Source organism: Stenella coeruleoalba (assembly GCF_951394435.1).
Source record: "Stenella coeruleoalba genome assembly, chromosome: 20".
NCBI classification, from domain to species: Eukaryota; Metazoa; Chordata; class Mammalia; order Artiodactyla; family Delphinidae; genus Stenella; species Stenella coeruleoalba.
In genome coordinates this window covers 5,793,431-5,809,646 of record NC_137166.1, presented here as the reverse complement: position 1 = coordinate 5,809,646, position 16,216 = coordinate 5,793,431, and the positions used below count along the sequence as shown (strand labels likewise).

Genomic DNA, 16,216 nt, shown 5'->3' with positions numbered 1-16,216 from the left:
ATTTATCGTTTGTAGATTTTTTGATGATGGCCATTCTGACCGGTGTGAGGTGATACCTCATTGTAGTTTCGATTTGCTTTTTTCTAATGATTAGTGATGTTGAGCATTCTTTCATGTGTTTGTTGGCAACCTGTATATTTTCTTTGGAGAAATGTCTATTTTGGTCTTCTGCCCATTTTTGAATTGGGTTGTTTGTTTTTTTGATATTGAGCTGTATGAGCTCCTTGTAAATTTTGGAGATTAATCCTTTGTCAGTTGCTTCATTTGCAAATATTTTCTCCCATTCTGAGGGTTGTCTTTTTGTCTTGTTTATGGTTTCCTTTGCTGTGCAAGAGCTTTTAAGTTTCATTAGGTCCCATTTGTTTATTTTTGTTTTTATTTCCATTTCTCTAAGAGGTAGGTCAAAAAGGATCTTGCTGTGATTTATGTCATAGAGTGTTCTGCCTATGTTTTCCTCTAAGAGTTTTATAGTGTCTGGCCTTACATTTAGGTCTTTAATCCATTTTGAGTTTATTTTTGTGTATGGTGTTAGCGAGTGTTCTAATTACATTCTTTTACATGTACCTGTCCAGTTTTCCCAACACCACTTACTGAAGGGCTGTCTTTCCTCCATTGTATATTCTTGCCTCCTTCATCAAAAATAAGGTGACCATATGTAGTTGGGTTTATCTCTGGGCTTTCTATCCTGTTCTGTTGATCTATATTTCTGTTTTTGTGCCAGTACCATACTGTCTTTTTTTTTTTTTTGCGGTACGTGGGCCTCTCACTGTTGTGGCCTCTCCCATTGCGGAGCACAGTCTCTGGACGTGCAGGCTCAGCGGCTATGGCTCATGGGCCCAGCCGCTCCGTGGCATGTGGGACCTTCCCGGACCGGGGCATGGACCCATGTCCCCTGCATTGGCAGGCGGACTCTCAACCACTGCGCCACCAGGGAAGCCCCGTACCGTCTTGATTACTGTAGCTTTGTAGTATAGCCTGAAGTCAGGGAGCCTGATTCCTCCAGCCCTGTTTTTCCTTCTCAAGATTGCTTTGGCTATTTGGGGTCTTTTGTGTTTCCATACAAATTGTGAAATTTTTTGTTCTAGTTCTGTGAAAAATGCCAGTGGTAGTTTGATAGGGATTGCATTGAGTCTGTAGATAGCTTTGGGTAGTATAGTCATTTTCACAATGTTGATTCTTCCAATCCAAGAACATGGTATATCTCTCCATCTGTTTGTACCATCTTTAATTTCTTTCATCAGTGTCTTATAGTTTTCTGCATACAGGTCTTTGGTCTCCTTAGTTAGGTTTATTCCTAGGTATTTTATTCTTTTTGTTGCAATGGTAAATGGGAATGTTTCCTTAATTTCTCTTTCAGAGTTTTCATCATTAGTGTATAGGAATGCAAGAGATTTCTGTGCATTAATTTTGTATCCTGCAACTTCACCAAATTCATTGATTAGCTCTAGTAGTTTTCTGGTAGAGTCTTTCGGATTCTCTATGTATAGTATCACGTCACGTGCAAACAGTGACAGCTTTACTTCTTCTTTTCTGATTTGGATTCCTTTTATTTCTTGTTCTTCTCTGATTGCTGTGGCTAAAACTTCCAAAACTATGTTGAATAAGAGTGGGGAGAGTGGGCAACCTTGTCTTGTTCCTGATCTTAGTGGAAATGGTTTCAGTTTTTCACCATTGAGAACGATGTTGGCTGTGGGTTTGTCATATATGGCCTTTATTATGTGAAGTAAGGTCCCTCTATGCCTACTTTCTGGAGGGTTTTTATCATAAATGGGTGTTGAATTTTGTCAAAAGCTTTTTCTGCATCTTTTGAGATGATCATATGGTTTTTCTCCCTCAGTTTGTTAATATGGTGTATCACGTTGATTGATTTGCGTATATTGAAGAATCCTTGCATTCCTGCAATAAACCCCACTTGATCATGGTGTGTGATCCTTTTAATGTGCTGTTGGATTCTGTTTGCTAGTATTTTGTTGAGGATTTTTGCATCTATGTTCATCAGTGATATTGGCCTGTAGTTTTCTTTTTTTGTGTCATGTTTGCATGGTTTTGCTATCAGGGTGTTGGTGGCCTTGTAGTATGAGTTTGGGAGTGTTCCTCCCTCTACTATATTTTGGAAGAGTTTGAGAAGGATAGGTGTTAGCTCTTCTGTAAATGATAGAATTCACCTGTGAAGGCATCAGGTCCTGGGCTTTTGTTTGTTGGAAGATTTTTAATCACAGTCTCAATTTCAGTGCTTGTGATTGGTCTGTTTATATTTTCTATTTCTTCTTGGTTCAGTCTTGGAAGGTTGTGCTTTTCTAAGAATTTGTCCATTTCTTCCAGGTTTGTCCATTTTATTGGCATGCAGTTTCTTGTAGCAATCTCTCATGATCCTTTGTATTTCTGCAGTGTCAGTTGTTACTTCTCCTTTTTCATTTCTAATTCTATTGACTTGAGTCAGCTCCCTTTTCTCTAGATGAGTCTGGGTAATGGTTTATCAATTTTGTTTATTTTCTCAAAGAACCAGCTTTTAGTTTTATTGATCTTTGCTATTGTTTACTTCATTTCTTTCTCCTTTATTTCTGATCTGATATTTACAATTTCTTTCCTTCTGCTAACTTTGGGGTTTTTTGGTTCTTTCTCTAATTGCTTTAGGTGTAAGGGTAGGTTGTTTATTTGAGATGTTTGTTATTTCTTGAGGTAGGATTGTATTGCTATAAACTTCCCTCTTAGAACTGCTTTTGCTGCATCCCATAGGTTTTGGGTCATCGTGTTTTCATTGTCATTTGTTTCTAGTATTTTTTGATTTCCTCTTTGATTTCTTCAGTGATCTCTTGGTTATTAAGTAGTGTATTATTTAGCCTCCATGTGTTTGTATTTTTTACAGATTTTTTTCCTGTAATTGATATCTAGTCTCATAGCGTTGCGGTTGGAAAAGATAGTTGGTACGATTTCAGTTTTCTTAAATTTACCAAGGCTTGATTTGTGATCCAAGATATGATCTATCCTGGAGAATGTTCCATGAGCACTTGAGGAGAAAGTGTATTTTGTTGGTTTTGGATGGAATGTCCTATAAATATCAATTAAGTCCATCTCGTTTAATGCATCATTTAAAGCTTGTGTTTCCTTATTTATTTTCATTTTGGATATTCTGTCCATTGGTGATAGTGGGATGTTAAAGTTCCGCACTATGATTGTGTTACTGTCGATTTCTCCTTTTATGGCTGTTAGCATTTGCCTTATGTATTGAGGTGATTCTATGTTGGATGCATAAATATTTCCAATTGTTATATCTTCTTCTTGGATTGATCCCATGATCATTATGTAGTGTCCTTCTTTGTCTCTTGTAATAGTCTTTATTTTAAAGTCTATTTTGTCTGATATGAGAATTGCTACTTCAGCTTTCTTTTGATTTCCATTTGCATGGAGTATCTTTTTCCATCCCCTCACTTTCCATCTGTATGTGTCCCTAGGTCTGAAGTGGGCCTGTTGTAGACAGCATATACACGGGTCTTGTTTTTGTATCCATTCAGTCAGTCTATGTCTTTTGGTTGGAGCATTAACTCCATTTACATTTAAGGTAATTATCAATATGTATGTTGCTATTACCATTTTTTATTTGTTTTGGGTTTGTTATTGTAGGCCTTTTCCTTCTCTTGTGTTTCCTGCCTAGAGAAGTTCCTTTAGCATTTGTTGTAAAGCTGGTTTGGTGGTGCTGACTTCTCTTAGGTTTTGCCTGTCTGTAAAGGTTTTAATTTCTCTGTCAATCTGAATGAGATCCTTGCTGGGTAGAGTAATCTTGGTTGTAGGTTTTTCCCTTTTATCACCTTAAATATGTCCTGCCACTCCTTTCTGGCTTGCAGAGTTTCTGCTGAAAGATCAGCTATTAACCTTATGGGGGTTCCCTTGTATGGTATTTTTCCCTTGCTGCTTTTAATATTTTTTCTTTGTATTTAATTTTTGATAGTTTGAGTAATATGTGTCTTGGTGTTTCTCCTTAGGTTTATCTTATATGGGACTCTCTGCGCTTCCTGGACTTGATTAACTATTTCCTTTTCCATATTAGGGAAGTTTTCAACTATAATCTCTTCAAGTATTTTCTCAGTTCCTTTCTGTTTCTCTTCTTTTTCTGGGACCCCTATAATTGAAATGTTGGTGTGTTTAATGTTGTCCCAGAGGTCTCTGAGACTGTTCTCTATTTGTTTCATTCTTTTTTCTTTATTCTGCTCTGCAGTAGTTATTTCCACTGTTTTATCTTCCAGGTCACTTATCCGTTCTTCTGCCTCCATTATTCTGCTATTGATTCCTTCTAGAGAATTTTTAATTTCATTTATTGTGTTGTTCATTGTTGTTTGTTTGCTCTTTAGTTCTTCTAGGTCCTTGTTAAACGTTTCTTGTTTTTTCTCCATTCTATTTCCAAGATTTTGTATTATCTCTACTATCATTACTCTAAAATTCTTTTTCAGGTAGACTGCCTATTTCCTCTTCATTTGTTTGGTCTGGTGGGTTTTTACCTTGCTGCTTCATCTGCTGTGAGTTTCTCTGTCTTCTCATTTTGGTTAACTTAGTGTGTTGGGGGTCTCCTTTTTGCAGGCTGCAGGTTGGTAGTTCCTGTTGTTTTTGGTGTGTGTCCCCAGTGGCTGAGGTTGGTGCAGTGGGTTGTGTAGGCTTCCTGGTGGAGGGGACTGGTGCCTGTGTTCTGGTAAATGAGGCTGGATCTTGTATTTCTGGGCAGGACCACATCCAGTGGTGTGTTTTGGGGTGTCTGTGACCTTATTATGATTTGAGGCAGCCTCTCTGCTAATGGGTGGTGTTGTGTTCCTGTCTTGCTAGTTGTTTGACATAGGATGTCCTGTACTGTAGCTTGCTGGTCGTTGAGTGAAGCTGGGTCTTAGCATTGAGATGGAGATGTCTGGGAGAGCTTTTGCCATTTGATATTACATGGGGCCAGGAGGTCTCTGGTGGACCAATGTCCTGAACTCTGCTCTTGCCCCTCAGAGGCACAGGCCTGACACCCGGCTGGAGTACCAAGACCACATTCATAAAAAGAGAAAAAGGAAAAAAATATATATATCATTGCTCCCAAAGTCTATTGCCTCAATTTTGGGATGATTCGTTGTCCATTCAGGTATTCCACAGATGCAGGCACATCAGGTTGATTGTGGAGATTTAATCCGCTGCTCCTGAGGCTGCTGGGAGAGATTTCCCTTTCTCTTCTTTGTTCTCATAGCTCCTGGGGCTCAGCTTTGGATTTGGCCCCGCCTCTGCGTGTAGGTCACCGGAGGGCGTCTGTTCTTCGTTCAGACGAAGGGTTAAAGGAGCCACTGATTCGGGGGCTCTGGCTCACCCAGGCCGGGGGAGGGAGGGGCACGGCGTGTGGGGCGGGCCTGCGGTGGCAGAGGCTGGCGTGACGTTGCAGCTGCCTGAGGCGCACCGTGTTCTCCCGGGGAAGTTGTCCCTGGATCACGGGACTCCGGCAGTGGCGGGCTGCACAGGCTCCCGGAAGCGGGGTGTGGATAGTGACCTGTGCTCGCACACAGGCTTCTTGGTGGCGGCAGCAGCAGCCTTAGCGTCTCATGCCCGTCTCCGGGGTCCGCGCTGATAGCCGCGGCTCGCGCCCGTTTCTGGAGCTCCTTTAAGCGGCGCTGTTAATCTCCTCTCTTCGTGCACCACGAAACAAAGAGGTAAGAAAAAGTCTCTTGTCTCTTCAGCAGCTCCAGAGTTTTCCCCGACTCCCTCCTGGCCAGCCATGGTGCTCTAACCTCCTGCAGGCTGCCGCCAACCCCAGTCCTCTCCCGCTCCGACCAAAGCCCGAGCCTCAGCTCCCAGCCCCGCCCGCCCCGGCGGGTGAGCACAAGCCTCTCAGGCTGGTGAGTGCCGGTCGGCACCGATCCTCTGTGCGGGAATCTCTGCGCTTTGCCCTCCGCACCCCTGTGGCTGTGCTGTCCTCCGTGTCCTCCGTAGCTCCGAAGCTCCCCCCCTCCGCTCCGAAGCTCCCCCCCTCCGCTCCAAAGCTCCGCCACCCACAGTCTCTGCCCGCGAAGGGGCTTCCTAGTGTGTGGAAACCTTTCCTCCTTCACAGCTCCCTCCCACTGGTGCAGGTCCCGTCCCTATTCTTTTGTCTCTGTTTTTTCCTTTTTTCTTTTGCCCTACCCAGGTACGTAGGCATTTTCTTGCCTTTTGGGAGGTCTGAGGTCTTCTGCCAGTGTTCAGTAGGTGTTCTGTAGGAGCTGTTCCACATGTAGATGTATTTCTGGTGTATCTGTGGGGAGGAAGGTGATCTCCGTGTCTTACTCTTCCGCCATCTTGAAGTTCTTTCCCACACTTCTCCTCTTGACTCCTGTGTCCACTCTTCAGGGAACTTCTGTCGCAGCCTCTCTACACAACTCCTGCCCCTCCTGTCTCAGAACTCCTTCACCCCTTCACAGTCTCAGAACTCACCTCTGACTACACGTTAGGTGACCCTGTTCCTTCTTATGTTCCCTCGGAGTCTGTCTTCCCTTATGTTTCTAATTACAGCTATAATTACATAATAAATTCGGTGAGAATTGATTTAAACCCCAGCTTCCTCACTGGAATGTAAGCTCCACGGGGATAGAGCCTATAACTGATTGGGATTTGCCCACCAGGCCCTCGACACCTAGAACAATCCCTGGGGCATGGTAAGTGGCCTATAAACTAGCCAAATACTCTACATATTGGCGAAATGCCTGAAGTACCCATTTTCCCTTGAGGAGAGGAGCGCACGGGAGCAGCCTTTCCTTGCCTTGCTTTGGAAGCCCTTGCAGTCCTTCTCCTACGGGAGTGATAGCGAGCCCACAGGAAAGCCACGTGGAGGAACAGAGGCAGCCTGCTTGTTCTCACAGTTGGACACAGCAATGTGACCTCCTTTGTGGGAGCTCACACAGGGAGCAACCAGCGCCCGGTGGAGCTGTGGGCTTTTGAGACCTCCTGAGTCACTCTGTGTACTCTGTCTCTCACTTTGTACAATGTAATACTCAAAACACTGGAAAGGAAACACATACCAGAGAGAAAAAGGAATGGAAATGGCTGAGATCTAATAAATCCATAGTGGGCCCGCTCTGTACTTATAAAACAATCTAGATGGTAGCGCACCAGGAAAAAAGATGCATAGACTAATGTAATTTTCTTGAAGTCCCCTATAAAGGGTTTAATTCTGTAATACAGCTAGATTTATGAAACGGCTTTATCTTGAAAGATCCCGACGGGCTTACTAAGCCGGAAAAACATCAAGTATACAGCAGTCTTAAAACACCAGCGGTGCCCTCTTGTGATAAGGGTGGGGCTCTGTGACAGCAGGTAGCCGTCTCATAAGGCAGGTAGAAACTTATCCCCTCAGCCTTTGGGGAAAAGTAAAGAGCCAGGGAGAGAAGGTAGTTGCCCACGCTGGGTAAGTGTCCCATGGGTGTTCTGTATTACTAAGGGCTATGGCTTTTTTCCTTTCTCCATGTGAATTTGAGTGAGGGACTTCTGTCAGCATCACTCTCCTTGCTTGGAGTAGGGGATGGATATCGACTCACAGCACTTCTTCCCAGAAAGGAAACGTCTGTAAAGCTTCCAGTGGTTGATGGAGGTCAGGGGCTGCCAGGCTAATCTGAAAGCCAAACAAAGAAGTAAAACATAACAACCTACAGTTTATGCAGTAGTTAAAATACCATTTCCCTCCCCAAATTTACCTAACCCAGTCCTGCCAAGTTGCCTGTACTAGGTTGTTCTTTGTTACTGTCCTGGTCTGGATGTGGTGGCACCAACTTTCAGTGCATTAAAGGAGAGGATTTTTTGTGGGTGGGAGCAGAGAAGGAAAGTCCTTCTTGGTCACCTTCCAAGAATATCACCTTGCCAGGAGCTAAGAAAGGAAAATGGACCCCGCAGGTGAGGTAACTTCAGTTACACCACGTGTTGTCAAAGAACAGAGTCCAATAATTAAAAGTAGGTAAGCGGGCTTCCCTGGTGGCGCAGTGGTTGAGAGTCCGCCTGCCGATGCAGGGGACGCGGGTTCGTGCCCCGGTCCAGGAGGATCCCACATGCCGTGGAGCAGCTGGGCATGTGAGCCATGGCCGCTGAGCCTGCGTGTCCGGAGCCTGTGCTCCGCAGCAGGAGAGGCCACAACAGTGAGAGGCCCGCGTACTGCAAAAAAAAAAAAAAAAAAAAAAGTAGGTACGATGTATCTCTCTTCTCTTCAAGAATGTTAAAACTGATCCACCTCTAACCCAGAGCAAGACTTCCTCACATCTTCTCCTCTGCAGTCTCCCCCAGCCTACTTCTACTCCCAGCCAAATCACCCCTTCTGTTTTTACTTTTCACTTTCTTCCTTCCCTGTATTCTCTCTCAAAGTTCTAGGAACTGGGTTAGCAAAATGGTCTTCTCAGCTGGAAGAGAGCCAGAGCCACTTTGGAAAAGATAAGAGTGTTAAACTTTGACTGTATTCATTGATTTTTCTAAGTAGTAGTATTTTAAAGAGAAAGTTGGAACCTATAGCATGGCACCCTAATGGAACCAAGTGCATAGGTAAAGCCTGAAATTTGCAGGGCACATAGAAGCGCTGTCAACCAATCAGGCAACAAGTTGACAGAGCTACTTGGCCACCCCCTGAGGTACCTTGTGAGTCAGGCTCAGGAGCTGTCCAGCACTGTGTAAAGTGCTTTACACACAGTGACTGAATCATCCTTACATCAACCTGAGAAGTAGGTACTAGTCTTTCTGTTCTATTCCTGAGAAAATTGAGGCTTAGATAGTCTAAACAACTTGCTCAAGGTCACACAGCTAATCAAAATGAGCTCAAACATTCCAATCCAGATTGGTCTGACTCAGAGCCTTTGTCTTGGAAGTCTGCCTTCCAAAACATATGAAGTTTTATTTTTAACTTTTTATTTTGAAATGAATTCAGACCAACAGGAAAGCTGCAAAAAGAATACAGATAATTCCATTAGACCCTTAACCCAAATGTCCCAAATGTTAACATTTTATCACACCTACTTAGTTATTCCTTCCTTCCCCCAACCACTTGAGACTAAATTGCAGACCTGGTGCCCCTCTACCTTTAATCTGCAGAGTGGTATTTCCTAAAAACAAAGATCTTTTTCTTTTCTTTTATAGAATCATGGAGTAATTATCAAATTAGGAAATTAACACTATTGAAAGAATATTATCTAATCTACAAACCTGATTCAAATTTAGCCAGTTATGGTACTGGTGTTCTTTATAGCATAAAGAAAAAAATATTCTGATCCAGGATCCAACTCGGGGTCTTAAACTGTGTTTAGACCTCATCTCTTTAGCCTCCTTTAATCTGGAAAACCTCCTCAGCCTTGTTCTGTCTTTTGTGATCTTTACATATTCTAAAATTGTAGGCCACTTATTTTGTAGACTGTTCCACAATTTGGGTTCCTATGATTAGATGCAGGTTATGCATTTATGGCAAAAACACCACAAAAGCATCACAGAATCCTAGTACATCACAAAGGGAGGCACTTAGTATCTACTTGCGTCATTACTGTGAGTTAACATTGTCCCTTAATTAGGGTGGTATCTGCCAAGTTTCTCCTATATAAACTTTATATTTTTCCTTTTTACTTAATCTTGTAAGGAGGTATTTCCAGTCTCACAGGTATCTTGTTTCTTTCCATACTTTCATCCACTAGTTCTAGCCTTCATTGATGATCCTTGCCCCAAAATGTTATTAAGGTCATGGTTGCCAAATGGTGATTTTCTACTTGCATGAGTCCTTCTGCATTTGTTAGTTGGCATTTTATTTAAAGGAAGAATTTTCCCTTCTTCCCCATTTGTTAACTTACTTTCATTTTTAAAAGTTGTATCAGCATGGGTTTATGGATTCTTACTTTATAGGATTACAATCTGTTATTATCATCATTTCTTCTCATGCTGCAGTTGTCTACAGTTTGGCCAGTGGGAGGTCAAATATGCCATTTTTATACCCAAGGATCCTAACATTTCAACTCTTACTGCTTCACTTAAAATCTGCCACCTTACAGTTGCCTGTCTTGAATCCTTTATGTAGAGAATTTATTTTCCAAGAAGTCCTCAGACCCAGTGATCCAGTTTCTGTCTGTTCTTGCTGACTAATTATTGAAATAAAATTTTTTTTAAAAGCTGGTTGTAGAGGTGAAGGGTGTTAAGTGGCAATTCTCCCAGGAGGCCATACTCATGGCCCTGCCAGCTGCTTGGAGGCACGAGGGAGGTAACCTGTAGTCTTTCCTGAACATTTTTGCTTTCTCATTTCTCTATCCTCTTGAACACATTCTACCCTCTGCCTGGATTAATTTGAACTCTCTACATTAACCCAGAAATGGACTCAAACTTCAAGACCCATATCTTCCTCTGCGAAGCCATCTCCATTTCCTAGGCAGAACTGATTATTCTTTATTTGGCAGCTCAGTAAACCTTTGGTATAGCCTTTTCTTACAGAATCAATCACGTGGCATTGTAGTTATTTATTTTGCCATTTTGTTCCTCTCCATAGGCTATGAGTTTTTCATGAGTGGATTCTTATACATTACCTGTGTCGAGCAATAATAAACATTTTTTTTTTTTTTTTTGCTGTACGCGGGCCTCTCACTGTTGTGGCCTCTCCCGTTGCGGAGCACAGGGTCCGGATGCGCAGGCTCAGCAGCCATGGCTCACGGGCCCAGCCGCTCCGCGGCATGTGGGATCTTCCCGGACCCGTATCCCCTGCATCGGCAGGTGGACTCTCAACCAGTGCGCCACCAGGGAAGCCCAATAATAAACATTTTTAATGGTTTAAACTGCATTAGAATCTACTTCCAGGTCATTATATAAACCAGAGGACAGCAAACCTTTTTCGGCAGAGGGCCAGGTAGGCGTCGTGGGTGATAGAATTTCTCTTGCAGCTGCTCAGCTGTGCCGCTGTGTGGAGAAAGCCCCCACTGCACGCTGTGGCTGTGTGGTAGTGAAATCCTATTTGCAGAAGTAGGAGTTGGGCTGGATTTTGCCCTAGGGCCATTAGTTTGTTGGCTCTTGGTCTCTCCCACCTCAGGATCTTCTCAATGTTTGAATCAACTCACCTTCCCTTAGAGATCGCAATTTCCACTGGTTAATGCCTGCATATCCTTACAGACTCAAACCTTACCTGTCTGGGGAGAGGGAAGAGCTCCCTGATCCATATAATAGATGAAGTTCCAGTGCTGTATTTTCCGTAGCTCCCTCGTTCGTTCCCTATCCCAGCACTCTTCACTGTTAACTATGACTATTTTCATGACTGTCTTTAACCTTGAGTGAAATTATCATAAGAGCAGGTCACTCACTTCCTGTGCCCAGGGTCTATCACAGGGTTCGCTCTGCTCATAACACTCTGTAAATGAAGACTACATGCCTGAGTAACTTGGGGCTGTCACACAGAGGAGCTGCACAGTCTGCCGCAGGCACTGCCGGCGCCCCACCCATATCCCTGCTTCTTGTCCTTCAGAGCTTCAGGCCTAATTGACTTGCTGGGGGACACGCATGCCGTGGGAGCAGCTCTCAACCAAAGACCAGAGGGGCAAGTGTGTAAGTACCCCAGCTCCCTCACCCCTCAGGTGAGATAACCGTGAGGCTTCCGGAATTCCCCACCAAGATTTGCCTCTTGCTTCCCACACTGATGGTTGATTGATAACAAACCTTTTGTGGCTACATTGCCTACCTTATCTTATTTCCTGTTCCTATAGGTGCTCCCTTTACCTCCCAAATAAACCGCTTGCACTTATTTCGTGGTCAGCTTCTGGAGAGGACAGACATAATCTTCATAACAGCCCTGTGGGGTGTGTATCATCACCTGTATTTAAAAATTAAGGAGTGCAGGGCAGAGGGATTAAGGCCATTCACTACATGCATGGAAGAGTTGGAACTTAAGCCCCAGCCCCCTGACTCCAGACCCTGGACATCATCCGCTTGACCTCATTGTTCCTGACAGGTATTCAGCCAGCGTGCGTCAAATGCCTGGACAGCTGAATATAGTTGGGACATAAACTCACCTGCCCCAATTCAACCCTGAACTCAGATGGTTTCTTCTTAGTCATAATGTAGTGCAAAATAGATTGCCCTGTTTAGATGAGAGTGAAATCTAAGAAGCATGAACATTTAAGTCGGTTGGATTATTTCCGCCTAACCATCTGTGCCCTTAGGAGCCAGCTCTTGCAGATCGTATTGAACAGGGAGTATCTGCTGAATCCCCGTCTTCTGGCAATTGATTTCATATGACCATTAACTTTGTTTGCGGTGCTTGCTCTGCTCCGTGGAGGATTACTTGAGAGTGAAGCCTCTGTAGGTGTAGAAAGCGTTAACCCTCTAGTCCAGAAGTCCCATACTGTTGGACCTGGCTGTAAGCTGATTTGTATCTTACAGCACCTTGCATAGATGGACTTCGAACAGAAGAAGGTCTTTCTAGGTGAGGGGCAGCATGGGGTGAAGTTGAATCCCAAAGCCAAAATGCAGAGGGCACCGATTAAGTACAGGTTAAAAGAATGTGGGAAATAGACCAATAGAAGGGAGGAAGACAGTCCCTGAACAGGCTACATCACAGAGAGCTGCTCTCGAGAAATGGATTGGGCAAAAAAATTCCGAGTGTGAGATCTGTGTTTGGATGAGAAACAGGGAGTGTTTGAAGAATAAGACAGGGGAAATGTTTATTGCATTTCTGCAGAGGCTCTTGGATTTCTGAGTTCCATTTCTACAATTCTGTTACACAGCTACTAACGTAAAAGCTCATTAGCAGAGTTACACGCTGGGTTAGCTCAGTCTCTGGAGCCATGGTGCCTGGGGAAGATATTTCTACTGTTACCTCGCACCCCTCACATGCAAAGTGGGATAAAATAGCTCCTTCCCCATGGAGTTGATGCGGGAAGAAAATGACTAACTCTGTGTGAATTGCCAAGGATAGTACCTATCACATGGAAAGCATCCAACTCTTGGCTGCCATTTTTATTATTATGGGTGGTGGCATTGTTTCAGAAATATCCATCAGGATTGGCACCTTCCATGAATTAGTGCCCTTTGGGTGTGTCCACTGAAGTGGTTACTAAGGCAGACATCTACCCTGTCCCTAAAACCGCTGAGAAAGAGCTTAACAAATTTTTTTTGCTGAAATTTATATAAAAGATCTACCACAAGTCTGTCTTTTGCCATTTAATGTCCATAAAGGAAATCAGGTCACTCAGGCACAACTCAGTTTTAATGAACCCTTGTAGGCTTCTAAAGATCACTCCTTTACTTTATTTTTGAGTGTTCAGAACCATTGCTTTAATGATCAGCTCTGGAGTCTTGACCCAGAACAATGTCAGTCTCATTATAGAATTGCAGAATCCACTGCCGCTTTTGAAATATTTGGAAATATTTGGCATACTCTTTCTATGCCCTGTCTCAGTGCCCTCCTTGTTCTTCTGGATTGAATTATTTAGAGCAACTAGTTGCATCCTTACACACCCTTGACTCAACTTAAGGTGTCTTTTATCTTCTGTGAGTTCTGTGCTTTTATTCTGATGCTCATTTTTCTTGGCATTTTGTCTTGAGTTAGAGGCGAAGCAGCTACTGAGGAGGTCTACATTCTCTTTGCCATCCCTCTCCTTTGCCCACCTGAAGAAGCAGGCTTTATGACTCAACTTTCTGTTCCAAACTCAGCTTGAAAGCCCATTTGGGTGTCCTTAGAATTCTTTCTGTGTGTCAGCTCATATGAGACACCCCACTCCAGATGTCTTGTTTTCCCACTGTTCACTGTTCAACTTAACAAAACACATATTAGGTACCCATTGTGAGGCAGCCACTGTGTTCTGCTTCAGAGATGCAAAGGAAAATAAGATGTAGTCCCTGTTTCCAAGAGGCTCAGGGTAAAGTGAGAGATGCAAAAAGACAAATGCAAGACAGCGTACAAGAACTCCGCTAAAGAGCAACACTGCCAAGCTGGGCACCTGGGAGCTGGAGGACGTGGGGGAGGGGCTTCATGGAGGAGGTAGTGTTTGAACAAGTTTTTTACTTTATTCCCTTTATTTGTCTACCCCACCCCATTCCCTTCTCTAGTCCTACTGGCCGCCATTGACAATGTATACAGATGTGTCTTTTTGCTTGTCTAGTAGTCATGCAAAATACATATTGCCATTTTATGTCCATGAATTTCGTTTTTAAATGGATGCAAATGAGCCTGTGTTACTTACCTTATTCTGTGTTTTACTTTCCCTCATTAAGCATTCTTTGTGTGAACATCTAGGCTGTTACCACCTATTCCTATGGGCTGTGCACCCTTCACACTTCACTTTTCCACTGTCTCGGTGTGGAACATCCATTGTAGTTCCTAACACCCCAATCACTCTGCCGTAACGCGCTTTATGACTCATTTGTGGATCAGTGTGAGAAGTTTCTTGGGTCACATACACCCAGGAATATGGTTGCTGGGTCATAGGTATGACAGGCAGAATTGTGGCCCCAAAGATGTCCACTTTCTAATTCCCGGAATGGGTGAATGTGTCACCTGATATGGCAAGAGGGATTCTGCAGATGTGATTAAGTTAAAGATCTTAAGAGATGGGGAGAGGAGCGTGGATTTTCCAGGTGGGTCCAGTGTTATCACAGGGGTTCGTATAAGAAAGAAGGGAGAGGCAGAAGGGTCAGAGTCAGAGATTCGAAGATACTATACTGCTGGCTTTGAAGATGGAGGAAGCGGCCATGAGTCAAGGAATCAGGTGGCCTCTCTAAATTAGAAAAGGCAAGAAAACATTCCCCTAGAACCTCCAGAAGGAATGTGACCCTGCCAACATCTTGATTTTAGCCAGACTTCTAACCTCCAGAATTGTACAGTAATATATTTTTGCTGTTGTAACTCACTAGGCTTGTGGTAATTTATTACAGCAGCAGGAGGAAACTGAGACATAAGGTATGACTAGACTTCTTTTGAGATGGTGCTAGGTTACTCTGCACAGTGGCCACCCCGGTCTATACCCACTATGGCTCTACACGAGGTTCCTCGTCTCTGTACCCCCAGGATCATTTGGCCTGATGCACCTTTCTGATTTCTGTTAGTCAGCTATTAAAGAGAGAACTAGAATTGCCCAAACCAAAGGAAAGTGGGCAAAGCGGGGCAGGGATGGCCTTGAGCCCTTGGTTGCTGTGGCTAGATTGGGTGGTTTGGGAGCAGTGGTGGAGGGGGTGGGGGCAGGCGCTCAGAGGGGGGCTTCCAGGGGTCTGCATGGGAAGTGGAGACAAAACCAGTACCCCCCCCCACCATGAGGACACATGATTTGGGGACTCTGTGGAAAAGAGCCTCAAACAGAGGGAAGGGAGCATAGGGTAGTGATCAGAGGCAGGGCTGGGCATCATTCCCAGTTCCGCAGCTGCTGGGTGACTTTGGGCAACTTCCTAGCCTCTCTGACCCTTGTTGTTCTCCTCTGTGTGACGGGGATAATACTACTGCCTGCCTCATAGGACTGCGGTGAGGCTTCTATGAGATCATGAATGCAAAGCCCTAACAGAGTCAATGGTAAAGAGTGAGCACCCAATAAATAATGATGATAACAACATCCTCGTCATCAAAATTATTAATTAAAATAATAATTACAGTTTCTTACATTCCTCAAATCAGTCTTTCTTAATTTATAGTATCCATCGCGGACCTTGCTCTCCCTCTTGGAGAGTAATATACTGTGACAAATTTTTGCATATTTAAATGCAAATAATTTTATACATTATTTTCAAGTTACTCTTTCCCTCCTCAATGGCTCCCTTAACACACACACCCCGGTTTCTGAAAGCCAGTAGTCTCCTTTCAAGGTTGTTCGTGGCATAACGCATTTAGGCGCAACGTATTTTTTTGACATCTATCCTGCAAGCTCTCTCCTCCCTCAGTTTTCGGTGCTAAATAATGCAGGAGAGGAGAGTATATCAGGATTGTATAAACGGCAGAAAACGGGGCTGTCAGGATTCTGTGTTGTGAAGAGATGAAAGCGCCTGGTCAATGACCAATAACAAAGTGAAATAGAAATGCAAAGGCATTGACGAGGGAGGAAAGGAAGGCGTTTTCCGAGATAAGATTTGCGGAGAGCTGAAAAGTAGATGGCTCAGGAGACAGTCGAAGAGTCTTCATTAGGCAGGAGCTTGGGATGGGTTAGACCAGCAGGGACCAGCTTTTGAAGGGCCTGGGCTCTGAAGAAGTTAGCAAACAGGAGCTTTACTTACTTGCTGTCGTCTGAAGCCTTCTGTCACTTGGCCGCATGCAGGC

The 16,216-nt window shown here is 43.8% G+C and overlaps 1 protein-coding gene across 3 annotated transcripts in view; it reads left to right on the top strand.

Annotated features, from left to right (window-relative positions):
• CDH13 (cadherin 13) overlaps window positions 1-16,216 on the top strand; it is a 1,005,991-nt gene that overhangs the window by 305,545 nt on the left and 684,230 nt on the right. Inside the window, exon 1 of one of the 3 annotated variants that reach the window (XM_079906235.1) lies at window positions 4,950-5,663. The exons of the other annotated variants lie outside the window; for them this stretch is intronic. The gene's annotated coding sequence lies outside the window, so the exon portion shown is untranslated. Of the gene's footprint in view, window positions 1-4,949; window positions 5,664-16,216 lie in introns of those variants that run through there. 3 annotated transcript variants of the gene reach the window in all.